The following is an 18,557-nucleotide window of genomic DNA, read 5'->3' as shown; positions in this document are numbered from 1 at the left end:
CTTTTACTTTCGTGCTAATGTGGATCCACTTTTGATCTCTTCCTCAGTGAAGCCATTTTCAAACTGGGGATGTTTATTGCAAGATAACTGTATGATTCTTTTAGCAAGTCAAACATTAATTACTGTCCCTGAGAGACGTGCAGGATTAAAATGAGATGTTTCTTGGTACGTTATTTTGTTTTGGCGTTCACTAATTTGAATGCAGCATCATGACTTAACATGATTTGTGATTGGTAATTGCATGTGCCTGACAACTATGGAGAAAGTTATCCTTGCTTGATATGATGCCAGGGCCATTTGTTTTTTTAGTTTATTGGTGTTTTAAGCCTCCAATGTCTCCTTCCAGGCAGCGCTGCCTGGAAGGCACTAGGATTAGGCAATGGTTAGAGTTAAGTGCCTTGAAGTCAACGGTCACAGGGCTGCCTTGAAGTCGATTAGGCAATGGTTATGGTTATGGTTATGGTTAAGGTTTGGTGCCTTGAAGTCAGTGGTCACAGTGCTGCCTGGAAGGAGATGTTGGGGGCTTAAAACACCATTGAGCGTTTCTTTAATAAAATTAAATATGTAATATATTTACTGTAATAAATCAAAAAATGACCCCAATGCCTCATCAGATATTAAGGAAACATGCTAAGTTGAAATAATATCTTTTGTCATTTTTGGCCATTTGGGGGCAGTGTGAAGTCAGGCACTTTAGCAATAGAATTGTCAAAATCTTGATTTCTTTGGAGCTGGGTTTCTCTTTGGAGCTGGGTTTTCTCCATAATTCCATACTTCCATGGTAGATATGGACATGCTGGGCATCAGTGGGACCGGGAGGAGCTGTAGTATAGAATCAGCTTTCAAATTCAACGTGGAGCCATATTTGGCCTGAATTTCTGTTTGTGTCTTGGCCTGTGTGTTGTTATCAACTGCCCAGTTTGACAGCCTGGCCGGGTTGCCAGATATACCTGTAAAAACCTAAACCCGGCGCACTACAGCTGTAACGTTACTACAGCCATGAAAGCAGCTTCTATACCCTACCTAACAGTTGCGTGACCAGAGACGTAACAAACCCCGGGTAAATATTGGAGATGTATTTGAAAGATGGAGACAGCTTAGAGCCCAAAAGGACGCAGAGTTTGCAAGTTTCCTCCTGAACAGGATGTTGATATACAGTAGATGCTTTCTTAAAGCTAAAGTGCGCAACTATTTTATATTATGAAACTTCCGTTACATTCAAGTCTTCGCCACATGGTTTGATACAAAGCAAATTAAGCCTATCAGCTACACAAAACTGTCTCTGTATTTCTCAGCATAGCTATGTTTACAAAATGGTGTCATCTAGTCTGCCCGCGCAGAAGCTAAAGTGATGCGTTTTACGTCACCGCTGAGAAAGGACAACAGCAGCGCTCAGCTTTGGAGACAAAGAGGACATGGAAGCTACAAGATAATTATCCAATTATTAGGAGTGCGATCACCGAAGGCTTGCGTCATGTGGATACTCAGACGTTGTTGTCATTACTTAGAATTCCTTATAGGGGTGACAGAAACTGCGCACTATAGCTTTAAATGTTATTGAATCCTGATGTGGTAAATTATCAGATAAGCCTCCCTAGAACCTGCTTTTTTATTGGTTAGGGAAAAAAACACTGGAAAAAATGAGCAATGCTCATAATGTGATAACATGAATTTATTTGAACGTTTAATTTCAAATCTGCCTCAGGCCCTTATGATTTTTTGACTTCCTGAAGTCTGGATCAACTGCAATGTTTTACCATCCGTTTAAAACCTCCCTCAAGGTGTAACCTCTGAGACGTTTTATGAATCAAAAGATGAAAAGATATTTTTTTATTGCTATTCACAGACATTTTTTCTTGATGTCAGATATTTGGATTTTTATTTGAAATCTTAAAAAGACAGAAATTGTACTTGACCACAAACTGTGCTGGAAGCCCCACATGGAACCTTTTCACAGCAGACATTTTGACTAGTGAACTGATAACCTTAACGATGGCTCGATTCCATTAAGTGTCCCAGTAAGCTATTTCAGTGAGTCAGCATGCAACAATACCAGGGCCTCTCCTAAGTGGAATGCAGCCATCAGTAATGGTTTTTAATACACCTGTGCTTTTCCTACTATGACATGTCAACATGTCTGCCGTTAAAAAGGTCTATTGAATATCTGTGCATGAAGATGGCCAGGAGTATTGGTATATTGAGCAAAACTAGATACATATTGAACCAAAATACATTACCTACTGTGTACTGCACACTTATTTTACCATATATGTTATATTCTGTGGAAGTTTGGGGAAATACCTAAAAAAGCAACTTACAAAATATTTGCACATTGCAAAAAAGATCAGGCTCAGGATAATAAGTCACACCAGGTATTATGAGCACACTAATCATCTGTTTTTTAATTCACATTTGCTGACATTTATGGACATTTAAAACTGCACAATTTATGTTTAAAGTTGTAATAATATGATTTTGTGAAACAGGGGCAGGACCAAATAAGCTATTTGCTTCCGCCTGCTCCTTCTCGAACTAATCCTTTTTTATTTTTTTATTGTTTTGTTAATTATTCTGATTGTTTGTGTTTTTATTTTAGTTTTAACTTTTTTTTTTTGCAACATTGTTGATTGTTGGAGATAAATAATAAAATGAAATGAAATGAAATGAAATGAAATGAAATTGCTATTGCCTGACTGTTTTCAAGTTCTTGTCTGTTTCAAATCATGGTCTTCTTCCCTACGGCCCCTGGCAGGCTCCAGCTGTTGCTTTTCAGGCTGGCTCATATCCTTTGACTCACTGTGTAAAATGAAGACAGTTCTGACTAATAGACAGCAAAGCAAGGATTTGAACTGGCGCTGTGTCCGTGCACATGTGTGGCTTGATTGATCTTTGAGAAACAGGGAATACTTCCCCACAGTGAACCTCATGTGAACTTGTTTTTACGCCAGAAAAGAATTGGAGTTAGGACAGTGGGTGTTTCGTCATTATTTCTGTGGAAACCAATGAAAAATCAAATGCATTCAAGATTTCAACATTTTCAGAGAAAATTAAGGTTTCTGTTTGTAATACTTTATTTCCAAGTGCCATATAACATTTATTGTAACATCCTCAGAAGCCAAATATGATTCAACGGCCATAAAATTACAATGACACACAGTCACTGGACTTCATTTGCATGCTTTTCACAAGCAATGACTTCAGTCTGAACACACAGTTGCCCATTTTGTTCTTTATGTGATCAATCTTTAAACAGCCACATGTAGTACAGTAGCTAGCTTAGCATTAAAGCAAAAGTAGTATACATAAATATGCTTTACCATGTGGTTATTTCATATAAACTATTTATTTACTTAACAGAAAACATGCTATATCTTGATATATATTATCGAGATATGAAATTACCTATATCTTGAAAAACAAACTTCCGATAAATTATGCTGGGCTTTAACAACCATGAAATCGTTATCTCAATTATCAAGCCTTTTTAGGATGATATACCGTATCTCCAGCTACATTACATATAATTATTACAAAATAATTAATGTAATTTGCATTTTCATTACATCCCAATCCACACTTCAGCAGAGCTGCAGTTATAGTATTTGATTGAAAATTTCACACTAAAATTAACTGAGGAAGATTTTGAAATGGTAGCAGTGCTAAGCATACTGCGCTATAAAATCAATATGACAACTGCATTTTACAAAGACACATTTACTTAATTAATAGAGCTATGGAAGAAGTGTTAGCCTTTTAAGAGCAAAAAACACACAAACCTTTTTATTAAAGGTCCCATGGCATGAAAATTTCACTTTATGAGTTTTTTAACATTAAAGGTGCAATATGTAATATTGTATGTAATACTGGCAGCTAGCGGTTAAAATAGTTACTGCACTACCAATTCAAAATACTGGAGAGTCGTTTCCCCCGCCCCCTCCTGCCCAGACTCGAAGTTCACGGAGGTTGCCAGGCTGAGACCGCAGCATTCACAACAATGTTGCTAGACGCTTTTCTCACATAGCCAGACATTACTCCACAGCACAGCAGAGTAGCTAACGTTAGATGCTAGTCTCACATAGCCAGACATTACTTCACAGCACAGCAGAGTAGCTAACGTTAGATGCTAGTCTCACATAGCCAGACATTACTCCACAGCACAGCGGAGTAGCTAACGTTAGATGCTGGCTATATTGACAGTCATAAAAGCCCGTGCTCACGGCGGAGCTCTGTAAGCAACTGACAGACACACTTTTTTCGGCTTAAAATTACAGTATGAACCGCTAAAAACACAACAGCCTCACCGTCCTCTACACCGCCAGTCCGCACACTTCCTCGGCTTAGAATTACAATAGGAACCGCTAAAAATACCACCACCATTCCGACTGAACAGCCCGGCCTCATGGCAGTTCGTGTAAATGTGACGTTATTTTAATCTATTGATACGGTGTTCACGGAGACGTTTTTGTCGGTTTTACGTGGCGGACAACACGACCGGGGCCCGCCCCTCATCCAGCACGTCGTCCCCAAGGCGCCCCCCGCGGGCTGCCGCCGCCTCCGGCTTATGGAGCTTCCTTCGTCTCCCGGCCCTTTCCTCGGGAAAATAACGTGACATTTGGCATCCTTTCCCCGGGAAAATAACGTGACATTTACAGGTAAAAACGAAAAACGAAAAAACGTCTCCGGGAACACGTATCAATAGAGAGAAAGAATAACGTTGATATTAACACAAACTGCCGTGAGACCGGGTTGGAACTACACGCTGTAAACAGCCATGGCCCGCTTGCCTGGTCCTCCCGGTAACGTGCGTGGGCTTAGCATGGCGGCGTTAGCCAGGACCAGTCGGGATCACTTTACTGGCTATGTCTCAATTGTTTTTGCGGTAACCAACTTGCAATTCTCTAGCTATATAATTCAATGTGAGTACACAAATGTTGAAATGACATAAAATGCCCGTCCCTAGTGGCTGTGATAAATTAGCCTGAAGCTATGCTTACCTGTTCAGGAGGAAATAAGCCACTCCGCGTACCTTTGGGATCTAAGCTGTCTCCATCTTTCAAATACATCTCCAATATTTACCAGGGGGTTGTTACGTCTCTGGTCACGCAACTGTTTTTTTAGGTTGGGTAGAATCTATCTCCATTTATCCTGTTCGTTTGTGTGCTGCTTTCATGGCTGTACTACTGTTACAGCTGTAGCGCGCTGGGTTTACGTTTTTACAGGTATATCTGGCAACCCGGCCTGGCTGTCAAACTGGGCCGTTGATAACAACACACAGATCAAAACATAAACAGAAATTCCGTCACGGAATGTAAATTTCAAAAAGAAAAAATACTGACATTAGCATTGTTGTCAGAAAAGATAGTATTTCAGCTTAACATGTTTCCTTAATATCTGATGAGGCATTGGTGTCATTTTTGGATTTATTACAGTACAAATATTACATATTGGACCTTTAATATGCATTCCCCCAGTCTGCCTATGGTCCCCCAGTGGCTAGAAATGGAGATAGATGTAAACCGAGCCCTCGGTATCCTGCTCTGCCTTTGAGAAAAAGTAAGCTTAGATGGGCCGATCTGGAATCTTGCTCCTTTTGAGGTCATAAGGAGCAAGGTTACCTCCCCTTTCTCTGCTTTCAGATACAGTATTAGGGGACCACTAAAGCCTATATAAAAGCATCCAAAGAGCACCAAGTCATGGGACCTTTAAGAGATTGTGAAGCTTGGCTGCAGTGGAAATAGTCCTGCGTCACTCGTGTGATCACAGCCCTAATGCGACTTGAACTCCATCCAACAGTCACATCAACAATTTAACTACACAATTACTACTACAAAAGACAAAAATGACTGAAGGGACCTTTACTGAGACTTTTTCTGGCGGGACCTTTGAAGAGTAATTGGTAGCAGCTTTGAGATAAATCCCTGGTAGCTAAAAGGATGTCTTTATTTAAAAAGAGTTCATTTGCAGCGCCGTTTATCTAATAATTCTTGTTATTGTAAAGGGCAGCCATTAATCGTCATTAATGATACAAACCTGAGATGTGACCTCTTTCCATTTCAAACCCACAGCCTGTAACATCAGGAGAACAATAACCATTAAAGATAATGCTTTTCATATGCAGTCGAGAGTGGCGTCATTCGGTACGTCTCATTCAGTAGATAATGACTTCAGGGACTTTGTGGTATTTGAACTCAGGAAGCATAAATAATGCACGACTTCATTCATAGCACAGGAAATTTGGAAAAATAAACATACTGAGCAGCCAGTTAATTCTGCACAACACAATTTTATGATGCAGTTCTGATGAAAACTGTTACCAGTGAGTCTCAAGAGCCAAATTTGCTGATTGCGGTTTTATGCACACCAACGGCATTGGCAAGAGTCTATCTTTACAAAAGTCACTAAGGGGAGTTGTTTTCGAGTCAGTGTTGATATGTGCATGTCATAATTGACACAAGTTATATGATTTTGCAGCCACCTGGTGACGCTGTGTGACTAGTTGGCCATTTTGTTAATTAATAACAGCATCAATCTCCTGCAGATACGCAGCTAGAGGCATTTATAGAGGTATAGAGGTTCAGGATCTAAAGAGACAGCAGATATTGTAACATAGACCTGATAGTAAAAGTTCATGTCAGTACATTGGGTTGAATTAAGATAATAGCAATGATTGATGCGTTTTGATCCATGCTACTGCTGCTGCTGGTGTAGATGCTGGTTTTAAATATTATATATTTCTTTGGGTTGGCTGTATCCCCTCAGATCTTTCACCTGGCTTTTTCTGTCAGGTTTCCTTCAAAGTGAAAGAGGCCGCGCACTGAAAGAACATTAGAAGAGATACTTTTGAACAGTTATGCTCAAATGATATGTTAAATTACAGGCAAAGACATATCATCAAGGTACTGGTGCCATATTGAGTACAACTGTAACAACTTTACCACTATGCTTTCATTCCACAGATATTTTTAAACTCTTTCCTACTAATACTACTATTACTCTTCCAGTTCTTTCATTGCTAATGTGTAGCAGAATATGAATGACAGCAGCCTGTCCAAGAGCATATCCTCAAACAGCCACAACGAGCTTCCAATCAAGTCAAAGCATTTGTCATGTTTTTTGTTTGTTTTTGTTTTATTTGCCAGGGACAATTACGGTGGCCGGGAAGTGCAATGCAACATTACAAAGAATGAAACACTTTTACATTTTGGAAAACAAATTTACATTTTGGAAAACAAAATAACATTTTGGAAAACAAATTTACATTTTGGAAAACAAAATAACATTTTGGAAAACAAATTTACATTTTGGAAAACAAAATAACATTTTAGAAAACAAATTTACATTTTGGAAAACAAAATAACATTTTAGAAAACAAATTTACATTTTACATTTTGGAAAACAAATTTACATTTTGGAAAACAAAATAACATTTTAGAAAACAAATTTACATTTTGGAAAACAAAATAACATTTTAGAAAACAAATTTACATTTTGGAAAACAAAATAACATTTTCGAAAACAAATTTACATTTTAGAAAACAAATTTACATTTTGGAAAACAAAATAACATTTTAGAAAACAAATTTACATTTTCGAAAACAAATTAACAAGATGCAAAACACTTTTACCAGTCCCGAAACAAATTTACAAATGACAGATTCTTCACGGAAAGGGAATGTACCACATACCGGAAGTGATGAGGTTTTGTATACATGTCGCCTTGACTACGGCAGTTATGGATCGAATCGTCAATAGAGCCCGCCATCTTGGAACAGGGGAGGCACTGCCTTATATACTGTCTATGGGGCGTTCCTTAATGCATCAGCGTCAATGTAGGCAAAGGTCTAACGGAAATAAAATCACTATAAATCGTCAAAATCTCATGCGATGTTCTTGTTTTTTTAAACAAAAAGACAAAGAGACTAATTAATGTGTTAATACAAAGAATATTTATTATAATCAGTTCACAGATATGAGTACAAACGGAAACTTCACCCTTCTGAACTAAGAGGTTCTGCTTCAAAGTGAAGTTTAAACAGACTGAAATGTCCAGGCTCACTCCCCCACTAATGATTCATTTATTTCTGCATGTATTTATTTATTTATTTAACGAGACTTTAAGTCGTGTTTCGTCGTCCACAGTCCGAGTCCCGCCAGACTCCCTTTAGGAAACCTGTGATTTAAACTTCAGCAGGCTGTGACAGTCCGCTCCGTTTAGTCCTGGATCTGATTCTCCCGGGCTTCCCTTCCCTCCAGCGGGCCCAGCAATACGGCCTGGGTCTCCAGCTGCGTGGTGTCGGTTTTGGCTCCCAGGAATGGACAGTGAGCTCCAGGTCCTGCAGCTGCAGACGGACTCAGCTGCCCCCTGCTGTAGCTTCGATCCGGCCGCGGCTGTCGATACGTTCCCTTGTTTTTCCAATGTTTCCCGCGCGGTCCGCGTCATATAAAAACTCCAAACACCGACCACACGTAAAGTCACCATAAACTTCATTCACGCCATATACTCACTCACAACAACACAAATTGACTGCGCTCACCAACAACACCTCATCACTTCCGGTATGTGGTACATTCCCTTTCCGTGAAGAATCTGTCATTTGTAAATTTGTTTCGGGACTGGTAAAAGTGTTTTGCATCTTGTTAATTTGTTTTCTAAAACGTAAATTTGTTTTCGAAAATGTTATTTTGTTTTCCAAAATGTAAATTTGTTTTCTAAAACGTAAATTTGTTTTCGAAAATGTTATTTTGTTTTCCAAAATGTAAATTTGTTTTCTAAAATGTTATTTTGTTTTCCAAAATGTAAATTTGTTTTCTAAAATGTTATTTTGTTTTCCAAAATGTAAATTTGTTTTCTAAAATGTTATTTTGTTTTCCAAAATGTAAATTTGTTTTCTAAAATGTTATTTTGTTTTCCAAAATGTAAATTTGTTTTCCAAAATGTAAATTTGTTTTCCAAAATGTAAATTTGTCTCGAGCTTTGTAAAAGTGTTTCATTCTTTGTAATGTTGCATTGCACTTCCCGGCCACCGTAGACAATGGACAGTCATTGACTGTCCTAGAATGATCTCAATAGCTAAATGTTATCAGCAGTCCCTGGCAGGCAAATCCACAATGGAGTAATGGCATCAAATTATGTTATGATTTACACGGGTACAGAGAATAAACATTAGAGGCTAAATAATACAAAATTAAAAACACTTTCCATTCAAAACATTACATCATACAAAACTTGATTGGTTAATGGTCACATGATTGGTTATGTTTCAGCCATGATTTCAGTTTTTAAAACTAGAGCGTATAGAGCATTATCTGATAGTGCTAGGTATTGTGTTCCAAAAGTAGCTCTAATGGAGAAAGCTGACCAGCCCAATTCAGTGGACATGTGCTGTACTACACAATTGCCTTAAAGCAACACTAGGTAACTTTTCCCGCTTTGGTCCCCCTACAGGTTGGAAGCGAATTGTCCATTACATTACATTGTCCAGATTGTACATTATGCAAACTTGCATAATGTAATGTAATGGACAATTTCCGCTTCCAACCTGTAGGGGGACCGAAGCGGCAAAAGTTACCTAGTGTTGCTTTAAGGCCTCAAGCAGGAGTCTGCTAGGTGGATAAAATTATCAAAGGTCAAGAGGTTGTACTTTGTAATTATATGACAGTGGTGATACCTCATAGGCTATCAATTGGTTCTTAATGAATTTAAAGTGGCTAAGGTTCAGTTTACAGTACGGATGAGTATTTTTACCTGTTTTTCAAAGGTTAGGTTTAAATAAATAATCATCCCATGGTACTTAAAGTCTAAGACAATTTGAAGCTTTTCACGCTTAACTGTAATTTCCTCATTAGGGATCAAAAAAGAGTATACATTAAATTAAATTAAGTTAACAACAATTTCTGGCTGATGGACATTTTTCATCCTGATTAAAAAGTATACATGCAGTCTTGCTAATATTTAAAGTGAGAAAGGAATGAGTTAGCCAGTCAGAGATACTGGACATTGCTACCATAAACTAATGTGCCACCCGCTGTTTTGTCTTAGCATGCACATAAATGATGGTGTTGTCCACATACATTTGAGTCATACCGTAGGATGGTTGTTAACATATAAGCTAAAAAGTAAGGTGCCAAGAATAGATCCCTGGGGCACACCTAAAGAGCACTCACTTTGTGAGGAGAGCTTTGTTGCATCCGTATTTTCAAATTGGATTCCATCCATCGCTTACTATTTTCAGAATATTTAAATGTGAAAGCTTAGACAGTCACTCTTCTGAAGATTTCATTACGTTTTTTAATAAAAAAATAAAAAAATAAAATAAACTGCATTGGGGTTGGTTTAGTTTCGCATTGCCAGAACTATCTCCACAGTGAGGGACAACTGACAAAATCTCTTGCGGCACCTGAACATTCCCGGAAGTGTAACGTCGTGTATATAGACTAGGGGTGCGTGGACTGCATCTTCATCAATGATTGGATTGGAATGATTGTACATTCAAGGTAATAATTTCACTCTGCACTTGCTGCTACAGTAGGTTTACAGTGTAGTTTATAATTATAGTTTTTGCCAAAGAAGTTTTCTGTGTTTGACCTGGTTAAGAGTCTGGTTAATCTTTGCAGTGATTCCTCCCTGCTAAAATGTGTTGCCCTCTGCCCTCTGTCCTCTGGGAGGTTAGGAAGTTAATGGAAAATCAAATCTTTGAACCAAGTAATTTCTTTCACGCACTGCCAAGGGTGCATTACCAACCAGACAAAGAGGGCATTTGCCCTAGGGGTCCAGACCCACAGCTCTGAGGACGCCAGGTTCACTGTATGTCAATTGGTTGGTGGTAATATCATGAATTACAAATTTGATGGGGAATAAACATCATCAAGGTACAATATCCCCTGAAGGGCCTTAAGGTGGTTCCTGCATTATTACCCAATGCTAAGTCAAAGTCACATTTTAAATCCTCCGTTGATTTTGTACTTAAATGGTACATTTGTATTGAATCAATTTACAGGAATTTAACAGATAGCACATACTTTGGGGCCAGTTAGTTGCAACCTAGGCAAAATATAACTAAGCTGATGCGTGTATTCTGCTGTGTGCTCTGCCCGTGGGTATTTGAAGGCTATTAGTTGAAGGCTATTACAAAGTTATCCACCATGCCCTGTGCTGCGCTGAGTGGGAGTTAGCAGTAGCAAAGACCGCAGTACTTTTTCCAAATTGGGAGTTAAATGGGTACAAAAGCAGAAAACCACAAAGTAGTGTTGTGTCATCTTCTAAACAATGGCCAAGCTTGAACAATTGTTTTCAAGAGGTTTGGCATACTCAGCGCTGATGTCACACAAATTAATTTTATTCATAAAAACAAAGAAGCTCTGGGTGCTTATGCATAAAGTGGAAGATGACAAATATAAGAGAAACCTGATCAGTGAGTCAGAATGACGTAACCACATTTTTAATTGTTTCCGTTCACTCATTAGCATAAAACATAGGTTGAATATGAGTGTTTATGAACAAAACTCAACGATCTTTGCAAATGATTAGATTGATCCAAAGCGTTGGGCGTATGGGCATTTTTCACAATGTGTTAGGTGAAAATTAAGAGATGAATCAGAATCTAAAACACGCAGCTCCAAAGTGAAAAATGAAAAATTAATTGTTTTAACTGACAGATGATGGATTTCACCACAGTGAATCAGTCTGACAGTGGGTTGGGGGAGTTGATACGAACCATAGAATCACTTGGACACAAAATGACTGATACACCACATTGCATAAAGGGCTGTGTGTAAATTTACAAGCTGGGATAGGGGCAGGCATGAAAATCCCCAAAGCTATACAGTATGTCCAGATATGCAGACGAAATCTAAGTCAGGCTGTTTTTTATCAAGGCTTGGCGTTAACAAACATGGATATAGATTTTTTTTCCGCAAATCAGGTTCGAACGCCAATCATAGATGATTGGAAATCAATTCACATTAACGTAGATGTGTCTCTGTATGGCCTTGGAGTTCAAAATGTTAGACGCTGTTCTGTAACTGCAGCATTAAACATGGCTGCATATCAATGTCCTCCGCCATCGCTGATTCTGTCTGATGTGACAGAGGAGTTAAGCAATGCGACTTAATGCTATGGCCTCCAGTGCAGGAGGATACATCTGTATTCCTTATCTTTGCCTATAGCTCTGTGTTTTTTAAATTTTTTTATTAGCATAGTGTGCACACTCATGCTGTCACCACAGCAACCACTGCAGATAGCCTAATGATGCCTGAACCCAGAAAATGGACAGTGGGCACAAATAACAGCAAGCTCTAAAAATTAGATTTGATCTTTTTAAATCAGATTCGCCTGCCTCCTGAGGTTTAACATTCACAGAAGTGCTAAGAGAGTGTGGGCACCTGAGTAGAAAACTTTACAAAATCTGCTTTAAATGTTTTAATGTTTTAAAGAAGTTATTCATTATAATTTCTTTGACACAGTTTTGTTCAAACCGACTACCTGGAAGCATTAAAGGAATACTTTGAAAAACATGCATTTGAAAAAAAATTTAAGTAAAAAAAAAAAAAAAAAAAAAAAAAAAAAAAGAAGAAAAAAAAATGGAGCATAGATACTGGGGGACACAGCTAGCCTGGCTCTGTCCAAAGATAAAAGAAGTATGCATACCATCCTCTAGAGCTCACTGACTAACTCGTTGCATCTTGCTCTTTTAAATCTAAAAGGAAGTGTTGTTCACAAGCAATACAGTAGGTATAGCATCTCCTATTCTCTGAAATGTTAACATTTAACTGAATTTTCAATATTGAACCATAAGTTATTGTTTTGCCAACAAAATTGGGTACAAAGTGTGCAGGTCCTTGAGCAATAGTCAAATGTGTCCTCATACTTCAAAACTACTCATTTAGCAAATATGTTTTTAAGGAGCAACATTATGTTATTGTAAAATGGAAAAGAAAACACAATCTCAACCTTACTTATTCTGAAGTCAAACATATGGAAACACGGTGGCTCCAACAGTTCAACATATGCCTCAGTAATTTGTTTTCATTAGGTCTCTTTCAGCAGTAGGCTATAGCCCCCATCCCACATGTCTGCAAATCTCTGAACACAGACCTTTTTTATTCAGACAATAATTCATTTCCAGAACAAAAGTACAATAACAATCCTCCAGATCAATAAGATTGTTCCCCAGAGCACTCCTTTAAATTTCCCATCATTACCAAAGGCTCCATCTGGGTAAGGGCACACTGTGTGAGGAGATGAGCAGCAGAATGAAATTCAGCCGGTACTTCTCAACCTTTCTTTTATTTTCCATGTTCAGTTGATGCTTGAACTTGCTCTGCTCTGACAGGGATTGTACTCGACTGTGTCCTTCTCACTTCAGGTGGTGACCTCACGAAGCAGTGTTACCATTTAGCTTTTATGGGCCATGTACAGCCAGGCTGTGGGGTCAGCAGGCCAACAGGTGCTGAACTGTGAGCCTGGCCTCTGGAGTTGGCTGTTGTCGTTGTTCTGTGCACAGTTTCTAAATTAAATTTACTGTAAATACACCAATAGTGTTATTCTTGACCTCGGAAACAGTAGTTGTAAAAAGTCTTAACTTTCAAGATAAATGAAGATTATGAACTGGTGAGAAAGCTCCAGAACAGGTAGTAAATTGACCTATAGTGTTGAGATTGTTTTGATAGTGTTCTAATGAATAATACGGCTTGTCTGAACCCTTGCTTTGTGTTTTTTGCTCCCAGAGTCTCTGACGAACATAAACATCTACACAATGATAAGGATATTTTGCAATTCATTTACACTTTCATCTTGTAGTTTGTCAATGAGCAATGCTTCTTTAAAGTTATGGCTCAGTCCCCGTCTCTTACCTGCAATTTCCACCAACTGCGGAACGGATGCGGATTGGCTCCGCTGCGTGTTGGCTCCGTGCTCCTTTTCTGTTGCTGGCCCTCAGCTGTGGAACCGATTGCCACCTGACATCAAAAATGCCACTTCAATTGTGATATTCAAAGCCAAGCTCAAAACTCCCCTTTTTACATTGGCCTTCCCAGCATTTTAATTGTCTTATCCTGCTATGTTTGTAATTAAGTGTTTGTCTTTTGATGTCGTTTTAGCCTAAATCACTGATTTGTAAGTGTATTTTATTTTTTTATTTTATTTCCCTGTGGCTAATACAGCACTTTGGTCAGCGGGAACTGTTTTTAAATGTGCTATAGAAATATACTCTACTTACTTACTTACTTTTTACGTAGGCACCCAGTTTCATCGCAATTTCCACCAACTGCAGAACAGCTGCGGATCGGCTCCGCTGTGTGTCGGCTCAGTGCTCCGCCGTCCTTCAATACCCACCAGGTCCGGATGTGTTGCGGAACGGCTGCCGCCATGACTGACAGCTGACGTAAAGAGTAAGTAAGTAAAGTTTATTTCTATAGCGCATTTAAAAACAGCTCACGCTGACCAAAGTGCTGTACGTAGCGCATTAGCCACAGGGTAATAAAATAAAAAAATTAAATACACTTACAAATCAGTGATTTAGGCTAAAACGACATCAAAAGACAAACACTTAATTACAAACATAGCAGGATAAGACAATTAAAAAGTTGAGTTTTGAGCCTGGCTTTGAATATCACAATTGAAGGGGCATTTCTGATGTCAGGTGGCAATCGGTTCCACAGCTGAAGGCCAGCAACAGAAAAGGCTCTGTCACCTTTTTGCTTAAGCCGGGACCGTGGGACCATGGAGGAGACCTTGGCTGGAGGATCTGAGGGACCTGGGAGCTATGTAGCTGGGGGCCAGGGCGTGAAACCATCAACAGTATTTTAAATTGTATCCTAGACTGGACTGGAAGCCAGTGCAAGGAAGCTAGGACAGGTGTAATGCGTTCACGCTTTTTTATGTTTGTGAGCAGCCTAGCCGCTGCATTTTGAACCATCTGAAGCCGTGCCACCAGAGTCAGAGGGAGACCAAGGTAGAGACAATAGTCTAGGCGGGAGGTTATGAAGGCATGGATGACTTTTTCCAGATCATTGTATGACAGAACAGACTTGAGTTTTGAAATGATTCTTAATTGTTAAAAACTGGTCATTACAACAGATGATATTCGTTTCTCCAGGTTAAAATGGGAGTCTAAAGTGCATGGGATTTAACATAGGGGGCAAGGGGACCAAGGTCGGCAGGGATGGAAAGAAGGCTCAGTTCTAGGTAATGGTAGATCTGGTCCACACGTTATGTTAATACTAATGTCAGAAAATGTAGTTTTTAGGGCTATGGAGTACTTGAACAATGGCTCCTAAAATTTTTTAATGTTTTTGTAGATAAACAAGAAGGATTTTGTCTGTACACTGCCTAGATAATAACCTAGGCCATGTAGATATCTCTGAAGAAAATGTGAATACAATGCCCCTGCTAACTGATAATGAGTAACATTTTAAAGTCAGGTAATCATATGCAAATCTGTCTGTCTACCTAACTGAATTAGATCATAAGCAACCATGACAGTAATAACTGTTGGTCCTCCATTCATTCACATATTTGCTAACATAAAGGATTAACTGTTGGCAAAGAAAACATGACCCTGGATACTGTCAAAGAGAGTCAATGCCCAGCCTGTATTAGTGGAAGGAGGACGAGAGTCAAGTTAGTGCAGAAAGTCCTGAAAGAAACCATGGCTGCCCTTTTAATGAAGCTTATGCTTTTATTACCACGGCGCAGGGGTCTGCAGCATGTAATTACACAAGAACACTTATTAGCCTCAGTAAAAGGTCACAGATGTTAGGACTTTGTGCGAAGAGCTTAAACTTAACTCTAACACCTCTGACTAGTTAACATCTACCTGAGAGAGTGCACTTGCGGCTTGCATCGCTAATTGAGATGACTCTCTGAATTACAACCAAAAAAAACAACCATTCGAAGTCATTTAAGATGTGATTTGGAAGAACAAAAGAAAAGGTTTTCACATGGACTTCGTCCTTCAATTAATTGTTGCTGTGGGCCGATTGAGTGCCTCTTCACAGCTTGAGGGGATGGTTTAAAAATTGCTCTGACCCTAGAACAGAATCTTAAAGAGAAATGGTTTCACACCAGGTGTGAGTGGAATAATTGTCCAGCTACTAATAAAACACTGCAGCTATTAAAGCACTTTGATTTTAGAGCTGTTTATTCTGTGGGTACGTACTGTACATACTGCCATTCAAACACAGCACAATGGAGTTGTTGAGTGCCTCTTGAAACTCTGCCACATGGTCACTTATTTTAGCTCAGTGTGCACGCATGCTTTCCACATGCTGTAAGCAATTTGTGTGGTAGTTGGCAGGACAGCCGAACCAGTGCGGTAATCTTTGGACCGTGCTGCTACATGAATGGTGGCTGAGTCTCTGTGAGTATCCTGACTGTCTGGCTGGGTGCCAGGCCACAGGAATGTGCCCATCCTCACCACTGTCTGCCTGTGAGCAACACCCTTAATGCCCACATTGTATTCAATGGAGACAAAAAATTCTGCTGCATTAAAAGACTCCCCTTTCCCTCATATTATTCTGGAGGATGTGCTTGACATGTCCTTAAAGGGACTCTAGGTGGTATTGGTTCTCATGTGTCATCACTATTTTAAGGCCCCTTGGGCTTTACTTTGCAATATATTTGAGCCAGTTAACTGTTTACTAGTCTATATTGACGGATTGTTCCGGTGCCGCCAGAGGTTCCGCTGGATGTCCCTCACCTTCCGCTTTCTTTGTGTTGGCATTCCAAACTCCAGTCGATTCGGGAAACATCCTCCGAGCTAGAACCGACAGTCAAATTATATTTATCTTTTTTGTGAGTAAAATTCTCAGCATACACTCGACAGCCATTTTAATTCCGGAGCTCGCCTCCCTACTTGCACGTTTCACCAAAACAAGTTCCTTCCCGAGGCTACTTTGCAGAGGCACCGTACTTGCGTTCCGTGCTTAGTCCTGCCCAAGACAATTGAGATTGGTTTAAAGAAATGCCAATAAACCAGAGCACGTTTTTCTCCCATCCCGGAATGCTGTGTGGACTCGCCAGACCCTCCTCCGCAGCTCTGTGGAGATAGGTCTGGAAATGCAAAACTAACCCAGCAACCCCGCCCCCTAAATTTCAGTTTTTCAGTTTCAGTGTCAAGCTTTCTGTTTTCGCACAGCATGACACATAATGCAGTTGATAATGTATGTATTTCCCATCAAAATTCTTAGTCATGTTTTAAACAATGGGTCCTTGAAGGAGGCTTCACACTTCTACATTTTCCCAGCTGAAATGACAGCTATTGGTGGAGATTTTATCAGCAACCTAGCTCGCTTATTAAGCCGGCAGGGTTTTTAATGTTTCCAGCTGATTTGTTTTAAAATGACAATCTTGTAGTAGGGGTTTTAAGTGTGCACTTGATGGCTACATATTTTGTGCTAAAAGATGGAAGCCAAAGCTGCATGTCCCAGGCAAAGGGTCAGCACCATCACCAGTTGATAATACCATCGAAATAAAGAAGAATAAAGAAGCATTATTCTTGTATTTTAGTGTAGAGCTATAGTTAGTCCTAAATGTAGGATATGTAAAACTGTAAGATCAAACTGTGATTGTGTTCTAACACAACCCTGTTTGGCTGCTTATCTTACATACTTGGGCAAATAATTAAAGACAGATTACTTTACTTTACAAACTTATTCTATATTGTTTAAACTTTGTTTGTTTCACTATTAATGCTACAAGAGAAAGGGACTACCTGATGTGTTTGGCAAATGTAACGCTATTTCTGATTGCAGGTCATATTAGATCAAATCAACACAGCTTAATCCATTCCTTACGCTCTTTCGCTTTATTTTTGGAAAGGCTGAAAAAAGACCATCCAAACACTTTAAATGTCAAGTCAACTTTACTAGCGCTCCATGCACGCCACTGCAACATGTGGAGAAATCCAAGCTGTGCCTAGTCAAGCTGTGATTGGACAACAGCTGTTTGGGTTAGGGGTTTCGTGAATGGTCAAAGAAGCATTATACTTTTCCATCCTATAATCTGTGTAAAAAAAGCTGCAGGTGTGACCGTACAATAGGCTACTGAATTTCTCGGGATTTAGCTTCATCTGGACATTTGGCCATTAAAAGTTAAACACTGACTTAAACATCTGTGTTGCAGCTCTCAGGATTTCTCAGAGCACACTTCAAAACGTGCCCACACGGTCAGTAAGTCATTTTATTATATTATACATATTAAGTATAGTACCTCATTCTTCATCTTGTTTTATGTACTTTGCATGTTAAAGGCAATAGTTGGACAAAGAACTCGTGGAAAAAAAAAAACTTAGTTGTAAACACTCCTTTTAGTCATTTTAGTGACACATTGCAGCTAAATGATGTGGTCTATGGTTTCCAAGGTAACCATATAAAGGGGCATATGAGGTACATATTGTGGTTTTCCTGTAATGAAACAACAGCTTTTCCAATTCTGCTCTCCCACAAGGAAGAGGTGTTGGATACGTAACTCTTTCCATTTATTACCAAAACCCAGAATGAACTTCAGATTCTAAAAGTATATTGAGTCTTTGAGACATTTCCTGGACACATTAGGCTGG

This window comes from Perca fluviatilis, chromosome 3, assembly GCF_010015445.1.
Source record: "Perca fluviatilis chromosome 3, GENO_Pfluv_1.0, whole genome shotgun sequence".
Taxonomy (NCBI): domain Eukaryota; kingdom Metazoa; phylum Chordata; class Actinopteri; order Perciformes; family Percidae; genus Perca; species Perca fluviatilis.
This window is presented reverse-complemented; position numbering follows the sequence as displayed.